This window comes from Sus scrofa, chromosome 17 (assembly GCF_054392235.1).
Source record: "Sus scrofa isolate SSC_HxYL_T2T_F1_AM1 chromosome 17, Sscrofa_HxYL_maternal_Yorkshire_Landrace_v2.0, whole genome shotgun sequence".
Taxonomy (NCBI): Eukaryota; Metazoa; Chordata; class Mammalia; order Artiodactyla; family Suidae; genus Sus; species Sus scrofa.
The window spans coordinates 57,136,152-57,153,305 of NC_139399.1; the positions used below are offsets into that span (position 1 = coordinate 57,136,152).

Genomic DNA, 17,154 nt, shown 5'->3' on the forward strand with positions numbered 1-17,154 from the left:
GGAGGAAGGCTGGTCCTTTTTCTAGAACAATCCAGCAGAACGTTCTTCCCCCACCCCCGCCCCCGGGGAGGTGAGGGGCGGACTGAGGCCGAAGCGTGGGGAGCCCCAGGAAAACAGCCCAGGGAACAAGAAAAAAAAGAAAAAAAAGAGGCTGGAGGCAGGCCTCTGAGGCCGAAGAGATCGGGCAGGCGAGCCCCCCAGATGGTTCCAGAGCAGCCCTGGCTTCTCAGAGGACAGAGGACTCGGGCTGGCAGGGAGGAGGGGCACCCAGTGGTCAAGTTTGCATAGTCATTGTCAGACTGCCTCCTGGACAAAGCAGGCCAGAGAGCCCTTCGCCTCGGCCCAGAATCTCACCTCTCACCGCCCCCCACCCCCATCCAGAGCTCCAACGAAAACCAAATCCGGCTCCTGCCTCCTGGCCGGGATGCCAGCCCCGCACCCCCAGCAGCTTCGGTCCTTACCCTAAGAAAGGCCAAATGCGCTCCTAGCAGGCCACATGCCTAGAGCTACAGACTTCCCTTCCCCTCCCGGCCCCCTCCCCCACGGCGGAGGCCTGCTAAACCTGTCAGTTAAACAAAAATCTGACTTCCGTATTAGTCTGCGATGGCTTCAGCTTCCTGCCTATTAACCCTCTCTCGGACTCTGGGCCTGGCCGGGAAAAGCTAGGCCCTGAGAGCGCAGAAAAGGCCTGTGGAAAAATACCAGCGGCAGCTCTCCCGGCAGATGCAGAAAGAGAGAGAGAGAGAGAGTGAGTGAGCCGCTGTCTCTCGCCTTGGCTTCCCAAGGAGGCGTGTACCTTCTGAATCCAGGGCACAGGCAGTGCCTCTCGGGCTGAGAAGCCATTTAAATCCAGAGGGAGAAAGAAAGATGTCAAACCCAGCCAGGGAACAAGAACCCCCATTATTAGTCAGGCCTACACCCACTGCTTCGCCCTTCCTGCCACAGTCATCCCTGCATGGGTCTTCTGGGGGAGCTGGGCCCTCAGCGGGCAGACAAATCCCATGAGCTTTATAAGGATTTTTGCTGAAATTTACTTCCACGGCTTCTCTGGGTCCCCACAGGCAGATGGAACAGCTATTTCACACACAGCCCTACCCCTTGGCAATCCCCCCACCCCCATATCTCTGGCACTGCTCCCCAGTAAAACATTAACTCGTGTTTCAGAACTGCTTATAATTCCACCCATTTCAATAGTATTCGGAGGTCTTTGCCTGGTTCCTCCTTTGTAACTGGTGGGCAGCCCGAGAAAGAAAAGGCAAATCCAAAAGGATCTTTAAAAGTCCACACGCACTGGCTTCTTTCTTTAAAAAAGACAAGGTGCTTGATTAACAAGGTTTAAAAACACAAAACAAAACAAAACACCCCAGCAAGCTGGAACCCCAAAGGCTAAATAAACCCCATTCTTGAGAGGCTGGAGAAAGCATCCCGAGGTGACGCAGCCATATGCCAGGAGGTAAAAGTATGGACCAATAAAGCCTCCCCTTCTCCTTCTAAAATTAGGGCTTGTGGGCTTTCTCATCCCACACAGTCCGCTGCCACAAAGAAAACGGTGGCGCTGATGGCCTGCTCGCCCTGCCCCCGTTCCCCCACCCCCACCCCCACCCCCACGGACGACAGATGCCCACCGAGCACACAGAAATTCTTCCTGGCTGGGAATCTTATGTCAAATAGGAACAAGCCAAGAACCCAAGGACACGGTACCGCAGGGGCAGGGCCCCGGCTTTATGAAGAGGGAGGGGATTTCGTTGCTATATTTTAGGCTAAAGAGGCCAAGATGCGGGGGGGGGGGGGGGGGGGGCACTGCCGCCACCACCACCAGATCTGACAAAGGACAACAGGCCTGGGCCTCACCAGAAGGGAGGGGCCTCCTCTTCCTGGGGGTGGAACTGAGCCCAGGGAGACCAGACCGGGGACAGGAGGCCAGAGCTCATCAGCCTCTGTGCTCCCGCCTGGCTGTGTGGGCAGCGGCCATCCACAGCCATCCCATAAGAATACTCCATGTGTCTGTGTGTGGGTGCTGCTTTGGGGAAAACAAATAGAATGAGGAGTTTCTGGCCGATCTAACTTCCCGACCCCACTTGAAGAAATAAAATACATGGCCGTTTCGCGTGGTGGATTTTACCCTGGGATTAAAGCTTGTTGCATAAGCAGCTGCAGCATCCTCCCCCCACCACCCCAATCACTTGATCACTTGAAATGTTTTCTGGGGCAAAGAGCAGGAAGCTGCCGGCTTATTCTGGCAGCTCTGCTCTGTTTGAGGAATGCTGTTGGCATTCGGGTAGGTCTGAGGTTATCTGGAAAACAGCAATTCGGCTGGGGACAGAGACAAAGGTATGGTGGCAGATGGAATCCTGGGAGGGCCAGGGATTGAAAAAGGAAGCCCAGGCCAGGCCTACTAAGGGCCAATACTGGGTCTGATGGAATGTTGCTGATAAGCAGAGAATAAAGAAAAGCAAATGCTGCCGGCCTCAATCGAGAGATTATCCAGTGAGGCCTCTCAAACCCCCAGTGCACAGAGTGGTCTCAACAGCGTCTACAGGCTCGCCCTGGGCCTGGCACTGGCTCAGTCAGCACTTTACGCAGCCTGACTCCCGGAGGTAGGGAGCATTGTTAGGGAGCTGGAACAGAGCCCAGAGAGGTGAAGCCAGCTGCCCAAGGTCACACAGCAGGCCGGTGCCAGAGGTCAGACTTCCACCCCAGGGATGACTCCACATTCCTGAACCCTGTGCCTTCGCCTTTCTCTAAAGAAACAAAAGAGAAGCCGAACCAAGCAGAGCAGATACAAGGCTAAAATCTACCAACAGCAACTGCAGGATCTGTGTTTGCTTTCGGGAGTTTGACTCCTTTGCACATGAGCTTTAAGTAGTACATGATGGGGAGTTCCCACCGTGGCGCAGTGGTTAACGAATCCGACTAGGAACCATGAGGTTGCGGGTTCAATCCCTGCCCTTGCTCAGTGGGTTAATGATCTGGCGTTGCCGTGAGCTGTGGTGTAGGTTGCAGACACGGCTCGGATCCCGCGTTGCTGTGGCTCTGGCGTAGGCCGGCGGCTACAGCTCCGATTCGACCCCTAGCCTGGGAACCTCCATATGCCGCTGGAGCGGCCCAAGAAATGGCAAAAAGACCAAAAAAAAAAAAAAAAAAAAAAAAAAAGTAGTACATGATGAAGCTGGGCAATCTTGAGATCACGCTCTTTCAAAGGCCCAGAGAAAGCTCCTCTCTCCCCACAAACCACCAGCTAGATGTCAAGGGGGACACGTCGCCATCTCGACAATCAGGAATATAGCAATTCCTCGAGTTCAGTGGTTCTCCACCAGGAGTGCTTTGTCCCCACCCCAACCTCCCTCCACCCCCGCAAGGGGCATGTGGCAATGTCTGGAGACTTCTGGGTGGTCACAACTTGGGGGCGGGGGGTGGCGTGGCAGATGCTATTGGCATCTAGTGGGTGGAGACCCAGGATGCTTTCCTTCTGCGAACAGGAAAGCCACACAAGGAATACTGTGACCCAAACATCCACTGTGCTGAGAGGGGGGAAACCTTAGCTTAAATGAAGAGCAAGAAAGAAGTTCGACCATTGTGGCTCTGGTTCGCAAAGCCAGCACAGGCCTAAACAAGCAGCTTCTGTGGTGGTATGAATAAGCCATGAGCTAATAAAAATAGATTAAAACGTGTCTCTCTTAATATTTCAGGAAATAGAATCAGGGGATAGAATCAGGCTAAAAGAAGCCAGACCGAGTGTCTTTGTGATGGAGCTGGCCTCCAAGGAGAGCTAAGGGCTGACCCCAGCCCCCTTCCCCAGGCACCTTACTGGCCCAGGCGGGGCCCCACTCAAATGGCCTGTAGCCAGGCCGGCAGCCTCGGCAAGCTGCACCCCGAGATAGTCTATTCGGCTGTGAAAACAAGCACCCTTGGAGCTCTCTGCCTCCAGCATGCACACAGCAGGCCTCTCTGTTCCTTACATGAAAAACGGACAGAGGTAGAGCTGTGTCTTAAATGTCTCGTTTTGTTTTGTTCCCTTTTGGCCCGAGGGAACCGAGGCCAACTTCGGGATCGGTGACAGCAGGGCTCACCTTTGGAGCACGGCACTGACCGAGTCATGTTACAAGCCACAAAGAGGCAATTAGGCCTTGCCCCCACCTCGGAGAAGAGGTGTTCTCTAGACGGCTTGTTTTGTTTCATCCTTTTTCTCAGAGGGACTGGCAGGATTAATGGAGGGAGGGGGAAGGGCAAGTGGGAAGGGGAGGGGGATGGTCCTTGACCGTCAGGCAGATGGCCACCGAGTGGGTGGCGATGGGGAGAGACGTAAGGGACGCAGGGAAATGACAATCGGAGGGCAGAGGATTCAGGATCCCCGCTGACCTGCTCGCTTCACTTCCTAGCAGTCACCATCCCGGAAACAAGAGCAAGCATTTATTTGCTGTTTGTCTGTCTCCCCCACCAGACCAGTGGCGATGTCTGAAGACATTTCGGGTTGTCCCATCTGGAGGGGGGCGGCGAGGATGCTGCTGGCATCAAGGAGGGATAGAGCAGGGATACTGCTATAATACCCTAAAATGCCCAGAACAGGCCCCCACACCCGGGAACGAGCCAGCCCCCCATGTCACTAGGGTTGAGAAAGCCTGCATTATACTGAGCGCTTCAACAAGGCAAAGACGTGGCCTGGATCCTTCGGCACTGTGGCCTCAGAGGCTACCTTTGTGCTGCACGTGGCTTAGAGCTCAGTAAAACATCATCTGCCACCTGGGCCGTTGCACCTGTCTCCTGAGCCCCCTGCTACTGCCGTTGGAAACATGTGCAACTACACACACATACACGCACACACACACAGGCAACGAGGGATCCTTTAAAAAGCAAGCCAGACCTTATCCCCTCTCTGTTCAAAATGCATCAATAACTCACGCAAAGGTAAAATGGCCAGAGGGCTTCCCTGGAGGATCTGTGCCCTCCATCCCTGCTCCCCTCATCTCCCTCCGCGTCCCTGCGTCCCTTGGCTCACGCTGCTCTAGCCACTGTCCATCTGTTCCTTCCAGGGCCTAATTCCTCCCCTCCCTCCTCTGGGCCTTTGCACTTGATCTTCTCAAGCTCCTGAGCCAGCCCACCTCCCACTTCCCCAAACTAGCCAACTGGGCCATCTTCCTCTGCCTCTACCTGTCTGTGGCTGCTCTCCTGCCTTCTTGTCAGCTTCCAAAGGAGGCTGGATGTCCCACCCCCATCGCCGCATCTCCTCCGCTGCTCCCTCTCCCAGAAGCCTTCCCATCTGAGCTCTGGCTCCACAACGCCCTTTCTCTTCTATCCCTTTCCCCTGTTCCTTTCTTCCCCAGATCACAAGGCAGAACTGTACAGAGGGTGTACAGTTGACATCAGACTGTCTGCATGTGAATCCAGCTGCCTTACTTGCCAGCTGGGCAGCTTTGCCCCAAGGAACAAAATTCTCTGTGCCTTGATTTCCTCATCCATCCAATGGGCACAACCACACTGCACACTTTGTAGCAACGTGGCACACAGTCAGCTCATTTAGGTGCTGTTACTACTTCCCTCCCTGCTTACTCTAAAAAAATGATTTTCTGGATGCTTCCCACTCAGTTTTCTTCCTTCTTTCACCATCAAACTTTCCAAAGGAAGATAATGGTAAATACTGAGAGCTCCCGCTTCCAAGTACTAGATCAAGTCCTGCTGTAAGCAATTTACAGGAATTAACCCATTTTACCTTCACAACTCTGTAAGGGAGGGACCGTTAGAAGCATCGGTCCCATTTCCTAGATGAAGAAACTGAGGTAGGAACTACTAACACTACCATTCTACTAAAAAAATCTTTCTCTTACAGTCTCTTCTGCCTTCATACTCATCCACCCCTTAATAACTTTTAATTACCTATTTACTCAGAAAGCACCCTGCTATCAATAAGGAGTTCTCATCATGGCTCAACAGAAATGAATCTGACTAGCATCCATGAGGATGCAGGTTCGATCCCTGGCCTGTTAAGGATCCAGTGTTGCCTTGAGCTGTGGTGTAGGTCACAGACACGGCTCGGATCTGAAGAAATCTTAAAGGAATTTTGGGGACGCGTTTATAGAGTAATCTCTAAGACATATCGTTGAATTTGAAGGACACAAGAACAGGAGTTCCCTTCTGGCTCAATAAGTTGAGGGTCTAGCATTGTCATTGCTGTTGCTTGGGTTGCTGCCATGGCTTGGGTTCGACCCCTAGCAGTGGAACTCAGTTTCCTGGCCCAAGAACTCCTGTATGCCACAGGTGCAGCCAAAAATTAAAAAAATTAAAAACACAAGAATAGTGCATGGAATATAATGTCTTTTAATAGGCAAACCTGTGTTATGTCCTCTTCTTAACATGTTTGCTTCTTATGTATAGCATCTCTTGGAAGCAACTTAAGTAATTCCTAGCAGGGAAGGTCCCGTCGTGGCTCAGCTGAAACAAATCTGACTAGGATCCATGTAGACACAGGTTTGATACCTGGCCTCACTCAGTGGGTTAAGGATCTGGCATTGCCATGAGCTGTGATATACGTCACAGACGCAGCTCAGATCTGGCATTGCTGTGGCTATGATGTAGGCCGGGAGCTGTAGCTCCAATTAAACCCCTAGCCTGGAGACCACCATATGCTGCAGGTGTGGCCCTAAAAAGACAAAAAAAAAAAAAAAAAAAAACGAAAGAAAGAAAGAAATTGCTAGCAGGAGTTCCCATTGTGACCCAGTGGAAAAGGACCTGTGAACCCGACTAGGATCCCTGAGGATTTGGACTCCATCCCTGGACTCGCTCAGTGGGTTAATCATCTGACGTTGCCACAAGCTGCAGTGTAGGTTGCAGACATCTGGCATTGCTGTGGCTGTGCCATAGGCCAGCCGCTGCAGCTCCAATTCGACCCCTGGCCTGGGAACCTCCATCTGCTGCAGCTACACCCATAAAAGTTAAAAAAAAAAAAAAAAAAAAAGAATGTAAAAGAAATTGCTCACGGAGTTCCCATCGTAGCTCAGTGGTTAACGAATCCGACTAGGAACCATAAAGTTGCGAGTTCGATCCCTGACCTTGCTCAGTGGATTAAGGATCCCGCATTGCTGTGGCTCTGGCGTAGGCCGGCAACTACAGCTCCGATTAGACCCCCAGCCTGGGAACCTCCATGTGCCGGGGGAGGGAGCAGTCCCAGAAAAGGCAAAAAGACAAAAAAAAAAAGAGAAAAGAAATTGCTCGAAATGGCTGCATCCAAGAGCTCCTGAGGGGAGGAGGTCAGAAGTGAGGAGGAGACCTCACGATCACACCTTTTGAATTTCAACCATGTGAATGTATTCCTTCTTCGAAAATAAATTAATAAATGAGGTCCTACTGTGTAGCACAGGGAACTCTACCCAGTCACTTGGAACAGACCATGGTGGAAGATAACGTACGAAAGGCAATGTATATATATTTATGACGAGGTCACTTCGCTGTAGAGCAGAAAATGGCACAACATTGTATGTCAATTATACTTCAATAAAACTTTAAAAAATGAAAAAAATTTAAAAATGTAATATCAAGAAAATTGTCAAAGACTGGGAAAGATGAACGTGGAGCCTGTCTAGCTTCTGCATTGGGTGACCTGCACCTGTCATTGTTTGGGAGCTACTTTACAACTCCGTAAAGTGTAGAAGACGGATAGTAATGCAAATGAATCTTGTCCATAGATATGCAAATGTAATCCCCTGGAATGCAATTGATTCTGGCCTAGTGGACATTGAGTTTTCACCGGCTTTGGCATCTATTTGTAAATTGGGGTCAGCATTCCTTCCTTAATATGCGCAGTGCTCTGAATCCAACTCTGAATCAATCCTAACCCCTTAACCTTACAGGTGTCCTCTAAAAATGATATATCTATGTGTATGTAGCTGTTTGAAATTATTTTTGAACAGTAATTTTTTTTTCTTTTTTTTTGCTGCTTTTCTAGGTCTGCACCCATGGCATAGGGAGGTTCCCAGGCTAGGGGTCTAATCGGAGCTCTTGCCTTGGGCCTACACCAGAGCCTTAGCAATGTGGGATCCAAGCAGAGCTGTGTCTGCGACCTACACTACAGCTCACAGCAACACCAGATCCTTAACCCACGGAGCAAGGCCAGGGATCGAACCTGCAACCTCATGGTTCCCAGTTGGATTCATTATCACTGAGGCACAAAGGAAACTCCTGAACAGTAATTTTTTAAAATGTCATCGTTGACCTTCAAGAAGCTACTTGAACAGGCTTAGTTAGGGATTTACAGATACACAGTAGTATATATAAAAGAGATAAACAAGGACTTACTGTACAGCACAGGGAACTATCGTCAATATCTTGTAATAACCTATATTGGAAAAGAATCTGAAAAAGGGTATATATCTTGGAGTTCCTGTCGTGTCGCAGTGGTTAATGAATCCGACTAGGAACCATGAGGTTGTGGGTTCGATCCCTGGCCTTGCTCAGTGGGTTAAGGATCTGGCATTGCCGTGAGCTGTGGTGCTGGTTGCAGACGCAGCTCGGATCCCGTGTTGCTGTGGCTGTGGCGTAGGCCAGTGGCTACAGGTCCGTTTTGACCCCTAGCCTGGGAACCTCCATATGCCTCGGGAGCAGCCCTAGAAAAGGCAAAAAGACAAAAAAAAAAAAAAAAAAAAAAAAAAAAAGGATATATATCTCTATATAGATATGTATAACCGAGTCACTTTGCTGTACACCTGAAACTAACGCAATATTGTAAATTGACTATACTTCAATTTTAAAACATGTTTTAAAAAAAGGATTAAAAAAAACACAAAACAGGTTTCATCAGCATTGGGTCCACTGGTCCTTGAACTCTTCTAACATCTGATGCTGGACATTCTGAGTTTCCAGACCACTGCCCACCCAGCAAGTCCAGCTCTCTCTCCAGCTGCGCTGACACCTCTCTCTCCAGACTCTGTCTTTCTGGCCAAGGGGGCTCCTTATCTGGACTCTGGGGCCAGATGAGCCTGCTGGGGAAAGGGGTCCATTCTGAGCTTCCTCCATTCCTTCCTACAGAATTGGAGCGCGTTATTTCACCTTTCTGCGCCTGGGTTTCCAAGCCTGTGAATTGGGGATTATAGTCCTCGCCTTGGAGACATTGTGAGGATTATTTAACACAGGCACAGAGTACAGGCCCAAGAAATGTTAGATGTTTTGGGAGCTCCCGTCGTGGCTCAGTGGTTAATGAATCCGACTAGGAACCATGAGGTTGCAAGTTTGATCCCTGGCCTCGCTCAGTGGGTTAAGGATCTGGCATTGCCGTGAGCTGTGGTGTAGGTCACAGATTCGGCTTGGATCCCACATTACTGTGTACTGTGGCTCTGGCGTAGACCAGTGACTACAGCTCTGATTAGACCCCTAGCCTGGGAACTGCCATACACCCCGGGTGCGGCCCTAGAAAAGACAAAAACAAAGAAATGTTAGATGTTTTTTCTTTCCTTGAAATCTTTTTTTTTTTTTTTGGTTTTTATGGCTACACCCATGGCATATGGAAGTTCCCAGGCTAGGGGTCGAACAGAGCTGCAGCTGCTGGCTGTGCCACAGCCGCAGCAACATGGGATCTAAGTCTCTTCTGTAGTCTACGCCACAGCTCACGGCAAAGCCAGATCAGATCCCCAACCCACTAAGTGAGGCCAGGGATCAAACCTGAATCTTCATGGATCCTAGTAGGGCTTATTTCTGCTAAGCCACAATGGGAACACCTCCTTGAAAGCTTTTTATGCAATAATTTCATCCACTGCCATAGCAGATTCCAAATCTAACTACCCAAGAATTCCCTGGTGGTTCGTTGGGTTAAGGATCCAGTATTGTCACTGCTGTGGTTTGGGTTTGATCCCTGGCCTAGGAATTTCTGTAATGCCACACAGCCAAAACTAAAAATTTTTTTTAATCAAAAAAATAAAAATAAAGGGCATGAAAACACCTGCTATTAAACAAAACATTCAGAATAAACTTTGGCTACAGTCACTTTCACTGCTGTTTTCAAACACTGCCAGCAACTCTCCAATAATTGAATGCAACCCTGACTCTCCCCGTTAAACCCCCCATCTGACTCCATATCTGACTTTCCAGCCTCATCTCCCTCTATTTTTCAGTGACGCTGGGAACCATGTCCCAAGTATGTCTCACCAGGGTTCATTTTCCATGTTTCCCTTGGTGGCATAACCACCTTTCAAATCCGAGGTGCCACCTCACGTCCAGAAGGACCTTCTCACCTGGGAGGCTTCTCGGCTCCCCAGACTCCTCCAGCAGCACTGCACACCACCCCTGCCTGTGTGACCTCTCAGCCTGGTGGCTCCTGGGACCCAGTGCGGAAGGCAAATCCAACTTCAAGATTCACCCCAACCAGCTCCTCCAAAAGGCTCCCCATCCTAGTTAAGAGAATCAGCCTTTGACCAAAAGTCTATCCTCGCCTCCCTGCTTCCACACACGCCCTCCTCCAAACCATCAGCAAGCCTGGGCAACTTGAGCGTGTTCTGAACCTGGCTCTTCTGCTTTGTCACCTGATCCCCTCAATCAGCACCGGCGGTCCTGCTCACCCATAGGACCACTAGAACCTCCCCCCCAGTGGTTCCCAATCCTCCATCCTTCACTTCCCAGTCACCTGGGGATTCTGCTCCAGTTCTTGGAGAGCGCACGTGTTACCTCCCAGGGGTTCACCCCCTGCAGTCAAGGCCAAGAATCCTCTTCTAACTGGCCTCCCGCCTCCCCTTCTGCCCCCTCTGGGCTCCTCCCCACACAGCAGCCAGAGGGACCCTGTTATCAAGGATATCACCTGCCTGCTCAAAACTTTTTTGTGGGCAGCACGATCCACAATAGATGGGCATTCCCTGGTGGCTCAGCAGGTTGAGGATCCGGCCTTGTCCCTGCTGTGGTTCAGGTCACTGCTGTGGCGAGAGTTCAAGCCGTGACCCTGGGGCTTTCATATGCTGCAGGTGCAGCCAAACAAAGCAAAACAAAACAAAACTGGGAGTTCTGTTGCTGTGCACCAGAAACAAATCTAACTAGTATCCATGAGGGTTCAATCCCTGGCCTCGCTCAGTGGGTCAGGGATCCAGCGTTCTTGCCATGACCTGCAGTATAGGTCAAAGACATGGCTCAGATCCCACGTTGCTGTGGCGGTGGCATAGGCCAGCAGCTGTAGCTCCAATTTGACCCCTAGTGTGGGAACTTCCATATGCCAAGGGTGTGGCCCTAAAAAGCAAAAACAAAAAAAACACAATAGCCAAAAGGTGGAAGCAATCTAACTGTCCATTAATGGATGAATGGATAAACAAATTCAATGAATCCACCTAATGGAATATATTCAGCTTCCTATTCACAAAAAGGAATGAAGTACTGATATATACAATGTGAGAGAATCTTAAAAGCCACAGATGGTGTGATTTCATTTATATGAAATATCCCAAAGAGGCAAATCCCCAGAGACAGGAAGTAGACTGACAGTTGCCAGGGGAGAGGAGGAGGGGACGAGAAGTGACTGTTAATGGGTACAGAGTTTTGCCTTTGGGGGCGCTGAAGACGCTCTGGAACTAGATAGTGGTGATTGTACATTATGAATATACTTAATGCCACTAAAGTGGGTAAATTGTAAACTCTACATTATGTGTGTTTTATCACAATTAAAAAAAACCTTCGGGAGTTCCCACCGTGGTGCAGCAAAAACGAATCCGACTAGGAATCGTAAGGTTGCGGGTTCGATCCCTGGCCTTGCTCAGTGGGTTAAGGATCCAATGTGGTGTAAGTTGCAGGCATGGCTTGGATCCTGTGCTGCGTTGCTGTGGCTGTTGCTGTTGCTTCAGGCAGGCAGCTGAAGCTCTGGTTCAACCCCTAGTCTAGGAACTTCCATATGCCTTTTATGTGCGGCCCTAAAAATTAACAAAAATTTAGTTTTAGAATGTGCTCAGTGTTGGGAAGACAAACCGCTATTTGGTGTGATCCCAGAGAGCTTCCTGGAGGAGGTGACATTTGGTCCTGGATCTGAAATTGAAGGAGCCAAGGCAAAGGTCCTGGAGGGGTGGGAACTAGTCTTGCAGGAGACAATCCCTTGTTGCCGTGGCTGTGGCTTTGGCGTTGGCGGCAGCTGTAGCTCCAATTAGACCCTAGCCTGGGAACCTCCATATGCTGCAGGTGTGGCCCTAAAAACCAAAGAAAGGGACAAACAAAAAACCTTCCACAGCCTTTTTAATCTCATTTAGGATTAAAACCCGCCCCCCTTCCACATGCCCTCCCCTCAGCGCCTACTAATTTCCCAGTGGCTTACTCCACTGCAGTTACCTATCTCTTTTTCAATGCAACCTTTGCTTTTTTTGTGACTTCCTCTTGACCTTAAAGTTTGTCATATTTCTATGACTCTTTCCTGCTGTTATGAAGTCCACAAATATAGAAGTGTATCTTATAGATCATGGGTCCCCTCTAGTGACACCATGACCTAATGGGAAGTCAGTGTTTGTTGAATGACTAACTGCTTGCTCCACTGGAATGGATTCCTTGCACCCAGTTTCTGGCATCATGCCATGTCTTCATACTTTCCCATCTTAAATCCTATCCTTTCACTCCCAGGCTTAAAACCTCCTAATGGATTCTTAAGACCTTAGAACAGGATCTCGGAGTTCTCGCTGTAGCTCAGGGGAAACAAATCTGACTGGCATCCACGAGGACTCAGGTTCGATCCCTGGCCTCACTCAGCAGGTTGCCGTGACCTGTGGTCCCAGATGCAGCTTGGATCCCACGTTGCTGTGGCTGCGGTGTAGACCAGCGGCTGGAACTAGGGTTCAATCCCTAGCCTGGGAACCTCCATATGCTGCGGGTGCGGCCCTAGAAAAGACAAAAAGACAAAGAAAGAAAGAAGGAAAGAAAATTAAATAAACAGATTGGAAATGACCAAAAAGTTAATCAAGAGAACATTGTGCTAGGCTCATTTTATAAAAACAATCTTTATAAATTGTTATAAAGAATAGGAAGAAGGATTGCGACTTGCCTCAACATGTATTGTTGAATAAAATAAAGAAAATGTAGAACAGGAGTCTACAAAGTACAGCCCACGGGCCAAATTCAGCCCACCACCTGGTTTTGTCTGGCCCTCGAGCTAAAAATGGTTTTTTACATTTTAAAATGGTCGGGGGAAAAAAAAATGAAAGTAACTTGTAGCATGCATGGAATTATATGAAATTTAAATTTCAATGTCCGAAAGTAAAGTTTTTTGTTTTTGTTTTTGTTTTGTTTTTGTCTTTGTGCCTTTTCTAGGGCTGCTCCTGCAGCATATGGAGATTCCCAACTGGACCCGTAGCCACCAGCCTTCACCAGAGCCACAGCAACGCGGGATCCGAGCCACATCTGCGACCTCCACCACAGCTCACGGCAACACTGGATCCTTAACCACGGAGCAAGGCTAGGGATCAAACCCGCAACCTCATGGTTCCTGGCCAGATTCGTTAACTGCCGTGCCAGATGGAACTCCTCAATGTCTGTAACTAAAGTTTTACTGGAACACAGCCTTGGGCACTGACATGAGCCAGGCCTGCTTTAATGCTATAATGATAAAGTCAAGAAGTTGCCATAGAGGTCACGACCCTCAAAGCCTAAAATATTCACTATCTGGTCCTTTTTAGAAAACCTCTGCAAATCCCCTTTCAGAAGAAAGTCCTGTCTCTGAGCCGGGCCTGAGAGCCCTCTCGGGGCTGGTCCTCACTGCCTGAGGTTCGAGAGGCCTTTGCTAACTACCCGTCTGATGCCGACACGTTACATTTTCTGGAACATCACCTGTTATTTCCTTCCTAGGACTCAGCACAACCTATAAACACCTTATTTCTTTGTTTCCTTACTTTTTGTCTGTGTACAAAGGCAGGAACGGGGTGAATCTGTTCACTTGCGTTCCCCAGGCTCCCAGAGGCCTGGGGCTTGGCAGTTGCTCATAAATATTTGTCCAGTAATTGGCATTTTCTTCTTACAGGAAGGAGTTTCTCTTCAAGATCTCCGGGAGATGGACCATAGCCCTGATTTTGGATTCGGTAACTTCCTGCACCATAGGGTTATAATTTGCATACAAATTTAAAAAGTTGACCACCAGTCATTTCATCTAAGGCAATATATAGATATGTAAATAAAATAGTTCTCCCCTTCAATTGTTGATTGCTCTCCAGCCACCTAGCCTATTTTGGGGCCCTGGAAACTGCTGGATTATCTCCTGCACGACTAGTTCCTACCCCTTCAGGACCTTTGCCCCAGCTCCTTAAACTTCAGATCTAGGACCAAATGTCACCTCCTCCAGGAAGCTCTCTGGGATCACATCAAACAGTGGTTTGTCTTCCCAAAATTGAGCACATTCCAAAACTAAATTTTTTTTTTTTTTTTTAGGGCTGCACCTAAAAGACATATGGAAGTTCCCAGGCTAGGGGTTGAACCGGAGCTTCAGCTGCTGGCCTGGAGCAACAGCCACAGCAACACAATGCAGGATCCAAGCCATGTCTGCAACCTACACCACAGCTCACGGCAACGCTGGATCCTTAATCCACCGAGGGAGGCCACGGATTGAACCCTCGTTCTCATGGATGCTACTCTGTTCATTACTGCTGAGCCACAACGGGAACTCCCTAAAACTAAACGTTGCATCTGCTTTTCGAGGCAGGAAGCTTGCTGTTTTCATACAGACACAGTTGTCATCCCAGAGTCTATAGCAGGTCTGACATTCAGGACTCTGTCAATGTTCATCTGAGTGACTATAATTTCCTTGAGCTTCTGTGAACACTTTTTAAATAGCTTGCTTGTCAATAGGTACAGAAAGATGCTTAATATGTACTTGCTAAGTGACTTGCTAGTGACTTGCTAGGTTAGTAGCTAGTGACTTCTATGGGCTTTAGCCTCCTTCTGCAGCCACCCTGGCCTCCACCTCCCTCCTTGTCATCAGATACCAGCGGTGTCAGAAGCATCATCTCCACCCTTAAGAATGGCTCGCACCTACTGAGTTTACCACGTCCGGGCACTGTGCTAACGCAATTTATGTATCCATCAATGAATCCTCCCAGTAACTCCATGAAATCAGGCACTATTATTACCCTCATCTGACAGATGAGAAAACCGAGGCACGGAGAGTTTAAAGCCACATACTCCACTGAAAGAGACCTTCAAAAGAAAAATGGAGTTGAAACCCTCCGAGCCTCTAAAATTCCAAGAAACAAATACCACAGAGAAAGGGAACCAGCGTAGACAGAAAACACTCCAAGGCGATTCGGAATCAATTTCACAACCCTCAAGAAACAAAGCCCAAAAAGAAATCCTAGGCTTGGGCGACTTAGTCAATACTCAGATGCTCGCAGGCCACCAAACCTCGCCCCCTCCCAGTGTTTCCCATCCAGTTCTGCGAGCCCCAAATCCGGCATTACCCTTGACCTCTCCTCTCCACCTTCCACCCTGGAGCCCTGCGGGATTTACCTTCTGAGTGTCTTGCACTGCCGATTCCGCCCGCGTAACTCCATTCTGCAGAGCTAGTGGCCGGCTCCAGATCCACCATTAGCCGCTATCTGGGCAGGAAGGGAACAGCCTTCCACCAGCCCCCAGGCCCCAGGCCCCTCCCATCCCCCACCCTCAGCAGCCCAAGGAATCTTTTGAAATTTCAATTTGGACCAGGATACATCCCCATCTCCCGCCCCCTACCAGTGAAAACCCTCCAAAGGTCTCCCATTGTTCTCAAGCCAAAGTCTTTCATTCTTAACCCAGCCTTGGGAGGTGGGAGGTAGGGGTGCAGCACTCCCTTCCCCAACTTCAGCTTGGGTCTCTAGCCCAACCCCAGACAGCTTGAGAGGCTCTGAAGCCAGCCAGGCTTCTGGCTGGATTCAAATTCTGACTCTTCCCTTCCCACACTGTGTGACCTTGTGCAAGTAACCTCTCCGGGCCTGTAAAATGTGGATAATAAGACATCCCATAGTGTTGCCAGGATTAAATTAGTTCCTTTAATACTAGTGTTAATTTGGCATAGGATCCTGCACCACTTAGCTTTCACTGTTACCAGGTAACTCCTACTCATCCTTCAAAACCCAACACAAAATTCATTTCTTCCGGGTACCCTTCCTGGACTCCTTTCCCAATTAATCAGACCACCTCCAAGCTATAGTTGTTGCCCCCATGATGCCTATGTCAATCATAATTTAATACTTAATACAAGTTTATTAACTAGGTATAAATTCTCATGATCAATTTCTTATTTAGTGTCTCTCTTTGTTCAATTCTGTACCTCCCTCACACACAGTCAGTGCTCAAAAATAATTCGGCGTATTTTGAACAAGAAATAGCTGAAGGAATCGACCATGAGTTTTCAAGTCAAAGAATTAAGGAAAGTCAAAGAATCCCAGTTTTAAAGAGGATGCAGGAAAACTGAAGCCAGCCAGGGCTAACCAGTTTACAAGAGAAGCTACGGTGACGAGCAGGTAAAGCAAAAGAGGGAGGGGGCGGGAGGAGCTGCGTGCAGGGGCGGGTCAGCCCAAGCCGACTGTTGAGAACTCTCGCGAGAGCCGCTCAAACAAAGGAGCCGCTGAGGCTCCGAAGGCCCCCAGGCAGAAGTGTTGCTAACCCCGGGGCAGGGAGACTCCTGAGTTGTGGGTCTGCCCTCCCTGGCCCCTTCTCGCTGTTCTTAACCCCCCAAGCCCCCACCTCCCGGGCTCACCCCCCCTGGAACCTTGGCCCCAAGGCGTCTTGTCTCCACTGCACCCCAGGCCTGCACCAGCCTAACACCAGAACCCTGTAGAGTGGTCCTGTTTGGCAAATAAAAATACCAGACACCCCATGAAAGCTGAACTTCAGATAAACAGCAAACAGTCTTTTCATCTAAGGACATGCCATATTTCATCTGGGCACCCCGAGCTCGCTGGTCCCATCAAACTCTCCAGCAGTTTCTCCTGTTAGTTACCTTTTGGTTTTGGAGTCCTGAGCCTCCTTGGAAGAGTGACTCAACCCCTCTCATCTGCTTCCGTCTCTGGGTAAAGGAGATAACAGCACCAGCCACTCAGGGCGGAGTGAAAAAATGACCGACCCACCCTAGGCACCTGGTAAGAATGCCATAAAGAGCAACCAGTAGTGCCCTCCTTCTAATCCCGTCTCCTGATGTCATCTCCTGGGGCCTTACCACAAAGCTTTCTGAGAGATGAGGCATGAATGGCTGTA

The 17,154-nt window shown here is 49.4% G+C and overlaps 1 protein-coding gene across 6 annotated transcripts in view; it reads right to left on the reverse strand.

Annotated features, from left to right (window-relative positions):
• Positions 1 to 16,940, reverse strand: part of ZMYND8 (zinc finger MYND-type containing 8) — a 148,190-nt gene extending 131,250 nt beyond the window's left edge. For all 6 annotated transcript variants that reach the window (XM_085004145.1, XM_085004136.1, XM_085004139.1 and 3 more), the window contains exon 1: positions 16,901 to 16,940. The gene's annotated coding sequence lies outside the window, so the exon portion shown is untranslated. The remainder of the gene's footprint in view (positions 1 to 16,900) is intronic.
• Between the last annotated feature and the right edge of the window lie 214 nt (positions 16,941 to 17,154).